Here is a 16,218-nt window from a genome sequence, read left to right on the forward strand (position 1 = left end):
ATACCTGAAGATTTCTCTTTGCTTGTTTTTAGAAATAGCATTGCACACAGCGCAAACTGGCCCTGAATTCATTGTGCAGCTGAGACTGACCTTGAACTTTGATTCCTATGCCTCAACCTATAAGCGTTAAAATGGAAGGCCTGTATCACCTCTTGGGGTGATTGAAGAAGGGTTTTTACACACCAAAAATGTCACTCTTTAATGAAAAAATTTAAATCATACAATCCATTTTAAAATGACACAAATAATTCAGCTTTCAAAGGCATGTAACAATACATTCATTATGAAACCTGTTGTGTCCAAAGGTCTCCACGATGCTTCACTGTGGGACTGGTGTTTTCTGTCCCCTCTCAAGTATTATTTTCTTCATATTTTTACCTGACTTCAATTTAAATCAACTCTTATTTCTTTTAACTTTGAGCATAAACAATAATGCTTACAAATTACATTTCACGAGCACTCTATACTAAGATACTTAAGCAACTATTAACACAAAGTGTCTCAATTCTTTCATATACTACTATGATCTTTCAAACTGTACTTGAGTGTCCTACACTCCTTTTCATTTTGCTGGGGAAAATGAGACATGTCAATTACCCAGAGAATTCAGGGCCGGAGCTCAGGGCAGGAACACACAAGGAACCATGGAGGAAAGATCCTTGCTGGCCTAAGACCTCTCGATTCCCCATGTAGCTTTCTTATACTGGTCAAATGCAAATGCCTAAGGATGGGACTCCCCACAATAGGCTTGGTCCTCCTATACCAATTAGTAAATCAGAAAGTGTCTCAAAGATTTACTTGTAAATAAGCCAGTCTGATTAATTCTTTTTTTTTTTTTTTTTTTTTTTTGGTTTTTCGAGACAGGGTTTCTCTGCAGCTTTTTTAGAGCCTGTCCTGGACCTAGCTCTTGTAGACCAGGCTGGCCTTGAACTCACAGAGATCCACCTGCCTCTGCCTCCCGAGTGCTGGGATTAAAGGCGTGCGCCACCACCGCCCGGCGAAGGTAAGTAATTCTTTAGATGAGGTTCCCTCTTCCTAGGTAAAATCAGATTTGTGCCAAATTGATGACTAGAGATAATTATGGATTAAGGACATATATCCTTGAATATATGAACCTGTTTAGCAAGTACCATCTTCTCTCTATTCCAGACACCGTCAAATGAAAACAAGTTGATACAATTAAGATCTTTTATGGAAAACAGTAGGACATTAGCACATCCATTAAACACACTACATGTGATGCCTACATTCATATAATGCTCAATGAAAAACTACTCATGTCATATCATTGTGATAGAGCATGGAATACATAACACAGAAGAGTAAATGAATTATTGTAAAATTTTGGATTCCTATTTTAATGTCTTTGTTGCTACGTTCTACTTTGAATTTTTTTTCCTAATGAAAGTTTTCCTATTTTGAAAGTAACTTGGAAGGCAGCTATTTTCACTAACGCTGCACCATTATTTGAAATAATGCACAATAATTTTAAAAGCTGTTCAACATCTTCACCCATCAGGTAAATGTAAATTGGCTGCATTGAGCTTCTCCCACACTGAAGTTAGAGTGTCTATCCTATAGGAACAAAATGACATCGAATATTGACTGGGGTATGGAGAAGGGGGAACCCTTCTTCACTGAGATTATAAACTGGTATAGCCACCAGGGAAGTAAGTATAAAGGTTTCAAAAACAACTAAATACTGAACTATCACAAGATCTTCCTATACAAGTCTTAGGTACATACCCAAAGGTCTCTAACTCCTACCCATGAGATTCTTACCCAGCCTCACTTATTGTTAGCCCATTCATAGGGAGTAGAATCATTTGTGATGTTCATCATTGATGAATGAATAATGAAAATATGGTACAGATACATAACAGAATTTAATTCAGACATAAGGAAAAATGAAATTGCTAAGTTGGCAGGAACATGAGTGAATCTTGAAATTATTATATTAAGTATAGCAACACAGACTCTGAGAGAAAGATGCCACATGTTCTCCACTATGTGTGGTGCTAGCTTTGAAATTGTATTAATATATAGTTCTGTGGGAGTGAGTGTTGGTATTGGTCATGAAACTAGAAGAGGGGCCACAAAAGGGGACATGGATTTAAGGAGGCCCCCGAAAAGTAATATGTATGATATGAAAGCAAATATGGAGCCACTGAGCAGAGAAGAGTACAAGGGGAATAAAAGAGAGCTAGGGGTGAATGGGGAGGAAAAGAGTAATATGGTATATATATATTATGGTGTATATATATGCCATATAAAACCTACAACTTATATCATTTCTAAAAAACAAATAGAAACAGGAAAGTAATTTGGATCTTGAAAACAGAAAAATTCAATATGTTTCTCATAGCTGAAAATATTAGTACCATTCAATCTGGAAGGCATTAGAAAAATATTTCAGTTTTTAATTTTCCTTTTTAAAGTAAAAGTGGAACACAGCTGAAAAAAAAAACACAGAATTCAAATACTCTATTTGAAAAGGCATTCTAATTTTAGACTTAAGCTTGAGCCAAGTCATTATTATAAATTCCAAATTTGAATAAATGTATTTAGAGTTCTGATTTATTTTACAGGATTTCCAATTGGAATAATCTTTAAACCTATTTAGGAAAATGCTTTGCAGTCATTTCAAAATGAGATATGATATGCTGAAATCCAGCAACCCTGAGAGTTGTGAGGTCACAGCTAGTTACACTGTGACCTTTCAGAGGTCTGCAATGTCACTCCGTCTGGTAAAGTGGTCCTTCCATGTTTCTGAAGACTCTTGAAAACAGTCTCATTTCCATGCTTGCTGTAGGTGGCAAACCTGGATTGTGTTCATTGATCTGGATCTTGTTTCCAAAGCTGTAGCTGACACTAACCTGGCCGGGGGGAGGGGGGGGGAGGGGAGACTCGGCATGATAGATGGAAAGCCAAAAATAACGTATATAATATTATGTTCAATTTTTAAAGTATGAATGTGAAATATAAAATAAAGGATAACAGGTTTTATGAAGTCATCTTAAAACATTTTAAACAAAGTGTAATAATTACTAATGATAAGTGCTGACCAGTTTTTTTCTCTGATTTACAAATACAAAGTTGAAATCGTTGTTTTTCTAAATAGCATTTAAATTCACAGTTTAGCTTCCATCGCCTCAGCTAGAAGCATTTTATTTTGACTCTTGTAATATTCTGCAAAGATCATGCATTCAAGTCTTGGTCCAATCGATCTTGGAGGCTAGAGAAGTTGAAGGAATAGGAGGGTGGGGTTATAGACAAGTGTATCTTGTGCCCTGGCTTCTTGTGTTCTCTTCCCCATGCTCCAAATGCCACAAGGTACACATCTTTGCTCTGTCACACACTCCCCACCATGATGATCTCCCTTAACACAGGCCCAGAACCAACAGGACTAAATGACAGTGGGATAAACCCTGGGAAAGCAGTATCCAAAGTAACTTCCTGGGAGGGGATCATCTTTACTGCTTTATCACAGCTACCGAAGGTAACTAAACAACGTCGAAGCTCAAAATTTAAATGCCCCTGCATTTTCTTACCATGGGTAGTGAAGATGGTGCCCTTTTGGTAAACTGATCTTCAGTTTTACTAGGCTGTAGAATAAAGCCTATTTTGACACCTTAGCTTTGGAAGTGTAACATTGAGTTGATATATTTGACAGTTGTGAAAGACTCCCGATGCTATTGTATCCGAGCCCATTCTGTTTTTTGTTTGATGGTCTTGTTTTGTTTTCAGGTTCCCTATCCGTCTTTCTCTTTCCCACTTATAAACGGAATAACAGATTTGTTCTCTTATGTGTACCTCCATCAACTTAGGTAACTTTCTGTTCTATGCAAAAACAACATAAATCATGCTTTAAAAGACCTGAATGCCATAGAACATTGAAGCAAGTAGTCAGACAATTTCATATGCAAGGCAGTTTCATTTATCAGCATCAATTTTCAGAGCAAATAGAATATGTAACCCAGTTAATTATACTATGAATATTCATGCTTGATTGCCTATATTTAGAACCTAAAGAATGGTGAATTTATTTTCAGTCAATGCTGTATTAACATAATTTTGTTTGTATAATTTTGCTTTTTATTGAATGAAAATAATTGAATGCATTATAAGATCGGCGAGGTGGAGGCAGAAATGGGTACCAACAGTGTCACTTAAAAGTTCAGAGCCCTCTTGGCAGCAGGCAACAAAAATCAGCTTAACTGTGGTTTCGGCAAACCTAAATAATGATCAGAATCATTTTCTGTGTTTACAAAAGAGGGCTTCTCTTGTACTGAGTGCTTGAGAGTGATGTGTAGAACAGAGGTGTCTTTCTGCTTTTCTCCAGTCACCCATCCATACATGTGTATGCTAGCCTTGAAGGATAAGTGAAGGTCTGTTCGGTAAGAATACTTCCCCCTTGTCGGTTCTTCACACCTCCATTCAATAAAGTCACAGCCTGAGTATACTGTATCATTGCCTGAGTGAACAAATTAGCTATAGACAGTGCCACTTCTTAGAATGTTCTGGAATGCATGTGATGATTAGTACTCTCTTGTTGGCCAGAATCAAAAGACATCTGAGCTTTTAAGTAACTCAGATTTATAAGATCATTAAAATACACGAGTTGACATTAAATTAACAAATTATTAGATACTGTCTTAGAAGCATAAAGGTTCAAGAAAAAATGCTAATGAAAAATTTGAGGTATTTATGTGTATCAGAAAAACAAAGTTATCAAAATTATAATGCCAGTTTCTTCCAAGTTATCTCTTATTCCCAATAAATATTCACTTTTAAAAGAAATTAATATCTGAATGTAAGGCATATATGTATAATCTAAAAATTATAACAATCAAATAATTATAAAAATAAGAGCAGCATGATTTAGTAATATATTATTATACTATACTAATAAAATTCCATTGTTTTATGTAAACAAAATATATTTATAAATCGTTGACATACAAAAGAACTTTGAGAAATAAACCCAGATACAAAATGGATGATTCTTTTCAATAAGTTTCTAATGACTGACTGATTAGCTCAGTTAATTACAAAATGTTGCAAAAAAAGGTGTCAAAGTAATTTGATAGAGGGAAATAATCCTTTGAATGAAATATGACATAATAATATTATTTCAATGTCTCAAAATGAGGAAGATAAAGAAAAAAGAGGATAAATTTGAAAAAAAGCAAAGCAAAACAAAGCATACATTTTAATCTGAGTCAATAAAAACTGCTGAATAAGTACAAGATGAATTTTGTGTGACCTTGCTTAATTAAAGAGCTCAAATATGTTTTGTTTGTTTGTTTGTTTTTCTTTTTTTCAAGACAGGGTTTCTCTGCAGCTTTAGAGCCTGTCCTGGAACTAGCTCTTGTAGACCAGGCTGGTCTCGAACTTATAGAGATCCACCTGCCTCTGCCTTCAAATATGTTTTAAAATAATGATTAGACTTTTTAAAATTAAAATTCAAAGATTGGAAGCAGTAATATAAACTATATGCTAAAACAAAAGATTCACAAAACATAGCTGATAAATATCTTTCATTTAGTGGGCATAAGAAACATTGTTCTAGACTCATAGGAAATTACCTTGATTGTAGAGATGAGCAACAGATTTGCAAAGTTACATCATCAAAGTTTATATACTAGTGCCAAATACAACTTGAAAACATGTCCATCCCATCATCACTAACCATGAAAGGTAAGCATATTAAGACCAAAGTTTGTTATTACTACATATCTAATTGAATGTCTATAAAATTAAAAATGATGAAATGCAAGTCCTGGTTACAACGAAAAGCAACTGAATATCTCACACATCGTGGGTGCCCTGAACTGGCCCTGTCCTATAGCCACTCTGATGAATATCTTGCATATCACCATAGAACCTTCATCTGGGGATGGATGGAGATAGAGACAGAGACCCACATTGGAGCACTGGACTGAGCTCCCAAGGTCCAAATGAGGAGCAGAAGGAGAAAGAACCTGAGCAAGGAAATCAGGGCCACGAGGGGTGCGCCCACTGTGACGGTGGGGCCCATCTAATGGGAACTCACCAAGGCCAGCTGGACTGGGTCTTACGGAGCATGTGATCAAACCGGACTCTCTGAACCGTGGCTTACATGGAGGGCTGACTGAGAAGCCAAGAACAATGGCATTGGGTTTTGATTCTACTCCATGTACTGGCTTTGTGGGAACCTAGTCTGTTTGGATGCTCATCTTACTAGACCTGGATGGAGGGGGGAGGACCTTGGACTTCCCACAGGGCAGGGAACCCTGACTGCTCATTGGACTGGAGAGGGAGGGGAATGGGGTGGAGGAGGGGAGGGGAAGGGAAATGGGAAGAGGGGAGGAGGCGAAAATTTGCAATAATAATAATAAAAATAAGAAAAAAATAATTCTTAATAAAAAAAAGATAAATTTGGGTCCATTTTAATATATAAACATTCTAGCTCATAGACCCCCAACTTAAACAAAAATAACAACCGAAACTGAATTAGAGAAATAAATGTGAATTACACGATTTAAATTAGTAACATGAAGATATCTAAGTTTCTACACTGTTACCTAAATCACTCAACTGTGATATTACTTGGATTAAAACAAAACACAGAGTATTATAACAAGGACAGGAAATTTTGATTAAAAAATGTTATGTGCTTTAGAATTGAACTCTTTAACTTTTCTAAGCCTTTTTGTTTTCACCAAACAAATTTTTTTTCTCATCTTTTTTTCTCTTCCCATCCTCCACTTCACACTTTTCTCGTCCCATCCCCCCTCCCCCCATCCCACCCCACCCCTATGTTCCCATTTTTTGTCCGGCAATCTTTTTTGTTGTTGTTGTTGTTGTTGTTTTTGTTGTTGTTTGTTTTTCGAGACAGGGTTTCTCTGCGGCTTTGGAGCCTGTCCTGGAACTAGCTCTTGTAGACCAGGCTGGTCTCGAACTCACAGAGATCCGCCTGCCTCTGCCTCCCGAGTGCTGGGATTAAAGGCGTGCGCCACCACCGCCCGGCTATTTGTCCGGCAATCTTGTCTACTTCCAGTATCCAGGAGGATAACTATATGTATTTCTTTGGGTTCACCTTCTTATATAGCTTCTCTAGGATTTTTACGAATTATAGGCTCAATGTCCTTTATTTACAGGGGTGTCTGATGAGTAGAGTAGCACATGGAGAGATCTTTTCTAAGATAAACAATGCTACTAAAATACCATGACTCTCAGTAATCCATGGGCTGCCTTTAGAGGCCACTGCACTTATTCTGCTGTCTTTAACATTAGTCATAAACAGATTACTGTGCTGGTTTCAGTACTGAAAGCTTATGTCGAATAAAAGAAATAAGTCAAAGGATGCAGGAGAGGTATCGAGAAGAAAGGTTAATATACTGGGAGGGAAATAATTAGAAAGGCAACAAAGGGATTGGAATTGATCCCATCACCTTCTTATGTAGGAAGAATGAAGGTCATTTGTCAGTCATAACACACACACACACACACACACACACACACGCACACGCACACACACGGAATAGTTACAAATGTAGGCAAATGTGTCAGTTACCGTGGTTATTGCTGTGATAAATACAGTCACAAAACAATCCCACACCAATCTGGAATTATGATTAATAAAAGGGTTATTTAATTAAAGGGAAAAACTTGCAGATCACAGTCCTAGACAACAGCCCTCTGCACAACCAGGAAAAGTAATCTGATAGCCGGAAGCGATTCCAAAGCAAGAGAGCAAGCACATGGCCAAGGCTGCTTTTTCAAGCCAAATAGACCACGCCCAAGTGGACTGGTATCTTAAAGGCTATTGACTGAAGGAGTGGAAGGAGGTCCCAGGGCAGATGAAAGTTATGGCCAAAAGCAACTTGGGGGGAGAAAAGGACTTATTCATTAACAGTCCCATACAATAGTTCATCATCAAAAGTACTGGGGTCAGGAGCTCAAGCAGGGAAGGTCCCTGGAGTCAGGAGCTAACGCAGAGGCCATGGATGAGTGCTGCTTACTGACTCCCCTGGCTTGCTCAGTCTTCTTTCTTTTAGAACCCAGGACTACCAGTCCACAGTGGGTTGGGCCCTCTCCTATTAATCACTAAGTAAGAAAATTATCTACAGACTTGCCTCCAGCCCAATTTTATGGAGGCATTTTTCTCAGTTGGGGTTTCTTCCTCTCAGGTGGCTCTAGCCTGTGATAAGCTAATATAAAATTGGGCAGTACAGCAGACAATAATATTGAAACAGGGCTTTAGGAACTTCTCGACTGTAATATAGATTCTGTCTGAGCCAAATCTCAAACTTAACACTTACTTTCTTATGTATCATTGAAATAGTATAGGGTATGCACACAGTGCATATAGTCTCTTGCCAAAGTTTCTGTTCTAAAAGAGAGAACATATTATCAGTGCCGATGTTTTAGGGCAACAACAGGGTAGTGTGAGTATTCAGTGTTGCTTGCCTTGTCAGGTTTGCATCTCCTGATTTTTGAAACAGACGACCCCATTATTCTATCATTGCTTTGTTCTTTTAATATTGTATTTTGATTATATTTCTGAGATAAATGTTATCTGTTACCTGGATCCATCTGGTTCAGTTAGTCTACAGGATACATTAATTGGTAGTGAACATTTAAATTAGCTTACCAGTCTTTATTTGGTATTTTGCTTGTCCACCTGTAAGACAATTTCTGCCACCAAATATTTATTTTCTTTTTTGATCTCCTGTCTACTTGCCTTTTAGACAGGTGAAAGGTTAGAGATCATTAGTAAAAATAAGTGCTTAATAATTTCTTGAAAAATATACATAGACATACAATTATTTTCTTGTTTTTTAAAGTAAGAACTGTAAGTAGGATGTGAGATTTTTAAGCTGGTAATAATTATCCTGTATGATATTGTAACCGGTAGGTATGTGTGATTATAGTGCTATAATCTGTACATTACACCATTTGAGATGAAGCCTGGTGTAAAACACAGACTGAAGTTAATAACATATAATTATTACTTTGAAGATTATAACTCTACTACCCTAATGATGATAAAATAAGAGAAATTGTTGAGAGAGAGGAAATGCAAAGATAAATGAGAACATTGTACATTTTGTACAATATTCAGTGAACATAAAATTAATTTAAAACCTGCATTCTTAATATGTACCAAATTAATTTTACTTCAATATAGAGTATGCAGATATTAGAATAACAATGGTTGTATAGCAATTCACGTTGTTAAATATCACTCACTTAATTCTTACTTGATTAATCTCTAATCTTACTTGAATGATAAATATGATTATCATTCTAAAGTTCTGCATAAGCATGCTAATGTTACATATTTCAAAGACACTTCTTATAAGATAATTTTGTGATTGTTAAGTATTGTGTAGTAAGAAAAAGTGATGTTTATAGTTTCTGATAATGAAAAGGGAGTGATTTTATTAGGCCATGACACAGAAGTATGAATCATGTTAGTAACACGTGATTTTTTTATCTACTATGAGAAATCAAAAATTAAACTAAAATCGAGTTTAAGGAAATATATTGGACGTCAGGGAACCTTTATTGAGAAGAGCCCACTCGACTCTTCAATTGGGTCTCATTGCTAACACTCACAGCTAATTTTTGTTCTTTGGGCTACAAAGAGTAGTAAAAGCTAGCCCTAGCACAGCTGTGGGTACTTGCTGGATCAGCACTTTTCTTATATGCTTTGACCTAATTGATGCTTTGAGATCTCTTCAACATTTGACTATAACAATTTTCTCAAACTTTTAGGGAAAAAAATGCCTCCAACTTCTAGGGCTGTATTTGATGCTTCTCTGTATTGTTCTCTTGTTGCCCTCACACACAGTAAACACTTCTGTGCAAATCTTGACCAAACCAGCACTTTCCTAGGGATTTGGGTTTTTTTTTTTTTTTGGAGAGAATGCAGATATATGGTACAATATCCACACAGAGTTTGACCGTGGGTCTGCATCTGTTTCCATAAGTTGCTGGATGAAGCCTCTCTGGTCACAATTGGGCTAGCTAAACACCAATCAATGTGTATAGCAGAATAACATTAGACACCATTACAGTAACTTTTTTCCCTCCAGTTTATGTTTGCTTCTATCCTAGGTCTATGTGTCATTTAGCCTGCAAGTCCTGGTGCCCTCTAGCCACCCTTCCCCCAGAACATCCCATAGCCTGTTCATACTGTAGGTCAAAGGTATGTGACCACGTTGGTTTCTCATTCCCTCCACTTGAAGTCTTGCCTGGTCACAGGAACTAAGGGAATCCTGCAGAAGAGGGAGAAAAGCATTGTAGGAGCCAGAGGCATCAAGAATACCACAAGAAAATTCACAGAATCAACTCACCTGGGGTCATAGCTGCTTACAGAGACTGAACCAAGAAACCAGGCAGCCTGCATGAACCTAACCTAGGCAATCTGCTAGGTTATATGATACAACTGTGTAGCTTGTCTCTCCTGTGGGACTCCTAACAGTAGGTCCAGGAGCTGTCATGAAATCTTTTGCTTACTTTGGGGACTCTACACATTTTGGGTCACCTTGCTCAGCCTTAATGCATGGGGAGGTGCACAGTCTTACTTCAGCTCGATATGCCATGCTGTGTTGATACTCATACGAGACCTGCCCTTTCCTAAACAGAGACAGAGATGTTGAAATTGACTGTGGACATAAAAGAGCCTCCTGCCTCTCTGAAGAGGAAACACCACAACCAGGGAGGGTGGCTCAAGTTTACAATCCTAGCCCTAGGGAAATAGAGGATCATGATTTATTCCTCTGGCTTTAATATTACTCTGTTTAACAAAATCACTAGATCCAGATTACCAGAAGTAGATTAAACAATGACATTCACAGCAACAGATGGGAATCATTGGGGTTATTTTAAGGCTGCCTGTCTTAGATGGTGAGATGAACATCTCATCTATCTACAAGAAAGTCCTCAACACATCTGATTATTGTAACAAGTCTTGCTCTGTCCCACCAGCCAGCACCCAAGTAATGACTCAGAGATTTATTATTAATTATGAAAGCTTGGACTTCAGCTAAGGCATGGTCCTAACTAGCTTATAACTAAGTTATAAGTCATAACGTATAATTATATAGAATTATAATATACATAATATAATTATATTAGTTATAACTAATTATAACTTAAATTAACCCATTTATATTCATCTACATTCTCTCATGTGTTGTTATTTTTCTGCCATCTTGTGACTCCACTTTCCTCCCCATGTCTCCTGGAATTTCCCATGAACCTAGATTCCTCCTCTTCTTCCTTTCTCTCCCCAAAACTCCTGCTTATACCTCCTGCCTAGGTGATGGCCATGCAGCTTTTTATTACACCAATCACCGCAATACACCTTCACACAATGTACAAGTTAGCTGATTGTTCTCTCTTTAACATTAATAATGCTTTTAAAGAGAACCACCTTTTAAGAACTTATCCCTTAATTTTGATCAGGTCACATATATCTTTAAAAGGCTTTGTTTTATTTAGTGTATCAGTCAAACTTACATATATTGACATGCGAAATATAGTTTACATCTACGATGAGCAATAACAGGTGATGGTGATAACTGCTTTTTTTGAAAGATCATTCCTAATGGATTTTGGTCTTTCCAACGGAACAATCTTATTTGAAATACTTTACTGTATTTATTCTTCTCTTAGGTTTACCTTCTCTCTAAAATGTCTAACATTTGTAAAGCTTAAATAGATACCATTGGCATTTACTTTAAGATTTTCAATAATTCCTGGAAAATGGACTCTGAATTTTGTTTCACACTAAAAATATAATCTGTACAAAGAAATGCCCCACTGTTTGTAAAATTAGAATGTCTGTGAATATATATTCAATTGAGTCTGTCAATATATTTTCAAATAAACAACTTTTCAATTCACCACACAAATTTGAGAAAACTCAGAAGAGAAATCTTACATTCTGAGTCTCTTTAAACCCTCAATATTCACTTTATGAGCAGTAAAGGAGGAAGGTCATGTAAACTAGGAAAGGGGGTCCTGGAGGAAGAAGCCATCAATCCTGACTTGTAAGACTTGTTGTAGAGGTATTAGGCTCCAATTCTGAACACACTTCTGTCAGTTTAAAATAAACACAGCCTGGAGCATCCATGGTCATGAAGGTCAGATGGACTAGAGTATAATAGATATTTTTAAATCATTAAATGTCATAAAATATTAGTATTACAAGATTGACAGGACACAAAACATAAATAGACATCACTACTAATGCCTTAAAACTTTTTTGCAAATGAGCTTTTTGTGTTGAAATAGCATCAGTTCCTACCATTTATTCAACAGTTCTCTGAATTAGATTTTGTGAGCAGAATAGGGCACAAGAAAATGAAAAATACACCGTGCTATCCAAGTACTAAAAGTTTATAAATAAAAATCGCAGTGCAATTAGTTACTTCATAAAGTAGATGAAATTGTCAACAGTACCTGATTTTTTCCAATAAACTAATTAATATTTGCAGTTGAATCTGGTCATAATTCAAGGTGACCCTTTTCTGAACCTACAGTGATAATGACTTGAAAAGATTATTTTAACCAGCATCATACTGGAGGTTTCATTTCATCAATAATTAATTTCTTTAAATGCAGCAGGAAGTCTATTTGAAAGCTTTTATTAATTATTTATATTCCCACATTATTGATAAAAATAAGAGTAATAATAATAATAGATGGATGGATGGATAGACAGACAGACAGACAGACAGACAGACAGACAGATAGATAGATAGATAGACAAATACAGTTAGATGAGAAGGCATTTGAAGAGTTAAGACTCAATGTTGACTTAGGCAAGTTATATCTTCAGAGCTCTACTTATTAAAGACAATGATTTTGTTTGCCTATTAAATATTTGATTTTTTTTCTAGTTACTTTCATAGAAATTTTCAATGGGAAAATATTTCACTTGCATAATAAATTATGCAAGTTAATTTATATAGTAATTTATATAATTTTAAATAATTTACTTATGTAATAGTCTGCCCATTTGTAATACTTTATCCTCATATTTATTTGTGCTAGCTTTGGCTATGGCGACAATTTACAAAATGAGAGCAGCCATCTGTTTCTTTTCATATTACATGAAGACTTTAGCTTGTCTATTTTGTCACAGATGCATGGATTAAAAGAAGGTCAGTATCATTTGACATTTCTTACTCTGTTTCCCACTGAAGAAATCACTTCAATCTGGCATAGTCTCATTACAGTAGAGCCAAGGCACAATGCATCATGTTGATCTAGCCCAATTGCATGAAAACATCTGTTAATATACTGTAACCTGTCATATTCACAAGTAAAACACAAACTAAAATAGGTTCCAGAGACAGTCTGTATTCCCACACGTATCTATGACAATACTTCAGCACTGCAGAGTAGAAGTTAGATCTTCATATAAATTTGAGCCAATGATGAAACAGATCTTAACCTTCAGAATGTAGAGAACATGCTTATAGATTACAGTCTAAATCTTAGTCCTCCTATGTACCAGTTCTGAAACCTTCGGCAAATATTGTTTATCTGTAAAAATAGTAGTATTAGTAGTACAAATTTCAAAGTGAGCACAAACATATAATCAAAGGCAATACATATAGTTCTCAGCTGTGTCTTTAATATAGCAATCACATAGCAAATGCCATGGAGATAAATTTCCTAAGTCACTTATAGAATGCAGTAAAAGAGGCCCAATGTTTTAGCTCAGTATCATCTTTGAGAAGAGAGTGTGGTGTGCATACCGCCAGTACACATTCATGGGGCATTCTCGAAATTCAAAAGTATTTTGTCAGTGTAGCCAATGATCAACTCCTATCCTTGAGTACAGGCAGTTTTCAAAATCAGCCTAAATTTTAATATAATTACAACTGAAAAGTCATCAATACTGATGGTAATTTCTAGATAAACACAATTTAATTCTTAGTAAATTAGCCGGAAAAAATGAAAAAGTTTTGATGTTTACAGTTATTTTATCTATATTTAAAACTAACAAAGTAAGCTTAACATATATACATTCAAACAAAAACCTAAATTTTAAATTTATTAATAACTTATCGCAAATCAGTCAATCTTCTCGGTGCTTTGCATGGACTAACTGTTTTATTCAGAATTAGGGTGGAACTGTAGATATGGCTTTGGGTCAGTCATCAAAATTGTCTGAGACTACATGTCTAATAAAAGACCAATCTATCTGTACACACTAAAGTACAACTTGAAGAACTGATTTTAATTCATCTCTACGTGCAGTTTAAAAGATATTTAACAGATAATCCATAATTAAGACCCATGCAACAGGAAAAAGGCAGCAGATTGCGTTTAAGAGGGCTATTCTTTCCTGAAATTATAAAACAAAGTTATTGCTTCCTTTTCGCTCTGTACTACAATGTCTTACAAGAAGAAATGAAAGACTTTCTGGTTTTGTTTGTTTTACACCTTTGAAATTCCCTGTGCGATTATTTATATTTCCAGATGATTTAAAATATTTTAAGCCATTTGCCTTTCGATGAAAGGTTGAAGGGTTGAAAAAATGTGAATCTAGAATTATTCCCTTCTACTGTGCTTTCTCGCTATCATTCACTACACTCATCTTGAGTTATAGCTGATCCTGTGGAGTCTTTTAAGTCTCAGCTTGGCAGTCGGTTTTGAATACCCTGTTTGGTTAAAAATAAACACCCTGCACAACTAAGAATAGGAGACGCTGATCACAAGAGAGACAAATTTTAAAATAATTCTTTTCCGTTCACCTTCTTCACAAAGGTATTTGTATAGATGGCAAAATAGCAAATAGACCCTTGGGTGACCATAGAATCATAACGCTTTCAATTATCCAAAACCATGGCTACAGAAAAGAATCCAACCGTAATAGTAACATTCATGCAATTCTAAAAGCAAACACTACAAATGAACTTGCATTTTGATTTTATGGGTGAAGAATAGTCACTGACAACCGAATTGGTAACAATTGTGGCTCACTGAAAGTTGCAGCTTTCTTCTGTAAACTTAGTAGAATTCAAAAACTAGATCATTAGCAACAGAGCAAGGTTTAATAGTCACAGTGATTGTGCTGAAAGAAACAATAAACACAGTCTTGATAGGCTGGCATCATTCACAGCTCTGTAACACCAGAGAACTTCATTTTTCTGTTTATAGTGGGATAGCACTAGATATTGAGCATGGTATTCAAGCAGGTAAGTACTACATTCAGTAGACTAAATCAGGTGGATTGCTATAGTTAGAAATCAACCTAGACCACAGAGTGGGTGCGAGGCCAACTAAGACTGCATAGCAAGACTTAAGACTTATTCCCAAAGGAAAGAAACAAACAAACAAAAAAGCTTTTAAGTTCAAATAACCTGATACTGTGTATGTTCTGCCTAAAATTAAAAAAGAAAACTGTAAGGCATGTTAGTACCATCATAGAGATAGTCTATGTTCTGTGATATTCACTGAGCAACATGCAAAATATAAAATAAAAGTTGTAGTTTCAGATATAATGCCAGAAGTGCCTGTTCTACATAACTACATCCTTTCTAATTGTTACTTAGTATTTGAGTCTAAAAATGCAATTCTTTGCTAAGACCAGGCTTGTTCCAGACAGAGGTGTTGACAAACCTTGTGAGTGCAAGTTCCCTGTACCTCAATGAATCAGTAATGTCACTCCTGATAAAACAAGCGACAGCGAGAGCTTCAGGAAGCTAACTAAAGTTTTAACAGATCAGTCAGCAGCTTACAGAAAAGTATGAATTCTACCAAGAAATAGATAGGCAAGGTCCAGAATCCACTATATCATGTCATTGAGGCAAATAAAATCTGATATTCATTTTTAGAAAGCAATGGGTGTAATCAGATTCCTGAAAAGAAGATAAATTATGGTGTTATATCCACTAACATAATTTGGCATTTTTAGAGGAAATAAGAGTATTCTTTGTAAACGTTACTTATTTCTACCTTTATTTTTATTTCCTATGAAACACTATTGTGCCTGTACATGCTTATGTGTACCATAAATATTAGTACGCCTGTGGAGACCAGAGCAGAATATACATGTCCCCTAAAATTGGAGTTACAGAAAGTTGTGAGCTGCCATATATTGCTGGAAAGTGGGTTTGGAGCAATATTTCCAGTACCCACCAGTTCAGTTTTAAGAAGTCATGGGCAGCCAAATGTCCTACCTCTTGATGTATTGATGTCACAGTT

This window comes from Arvicola amphibius, chromosome 17 (genome assembly GCF_903992535.2).
Source record: "Arvicola amphibius chromosome 17, mArvAmp1.2, whole genome shotgun sequence".
NCBI lineage: Eukaryota > Metazoa > Chordata > Mammalia > Rodentia > Cricetidae > Arvicola > Arvicola amphibius.